We start from the raw sequence: 711 nt of genomic DNA on the forward strand, positions 1-711 counted from the left end.
AATATCTCCGGATCCAATGCTATAACTCTTTGATTTATTATAAAATAGAAGCAGTATTGAGCCAATCATATTTATTATTGAAAGGGGGATGTTTTTCTCTTGAATGGAATTTTTTTAAATCTGAAATAAAATAATGGGAAAAACAGTAACACATCGGTTTTGCGTTGAATACTATGGAACTAGTAACGTGCGATATAATCAGTTATAGGTTTATTCTTAATGTAAAAAAATATATATATTATACATAAACTTAAATTTTTACTTTTGCATCACATTATGACAATAAGTCGATTTTATTTAATTTCAGGAAAAAGAACAGGAATGATCTTATCTTAATACTATTTTATTTTTATAACACATAAGGTTGCAATATGGTAAGATTAAATTCATCAAGAATATATTTTGTCTTAATATCAGAAATCATGTTCGTTTAGAAAATCTTGAATTATACTTTCTGTTAGAATAGAGCTTTCCTAAACCAAAATAAGTGTGCGTGAGAGGGCGGGGCTCTGCGAGCTCGAATAGGGCCCAGATTGCGTAAGAGGGTACCCATGGGGTGGGGACACTAGAGAATGGTGCAGCCGGGCTTCGTTTTGAAGACCGATGCGTCATAGCGGCACTTGCGTCTGGCCTTGTGTAAGAGACACAACGTGTAGAGACTTCAGAAGAATAAAGTATTACTAAAGAATAAAAGAGTGTTGAGTCATCTCA

This window comes from Wasmannia auropunctata, unplaced genomic scaffold (assembly GCF_000956235.1).
Source record: "Wasmannia auropunctata unplaced genomic scaffold, wasmannia.A_1.0 LD336060.1, whole genome shotgun sequence".
NCBI classification, from domain to species: Eukaryota; Metazoa; Arthropoda; class Insecta; order Hymenoptera; family Formicidae; genus Wasmannia; species Wasmannia auropunctata.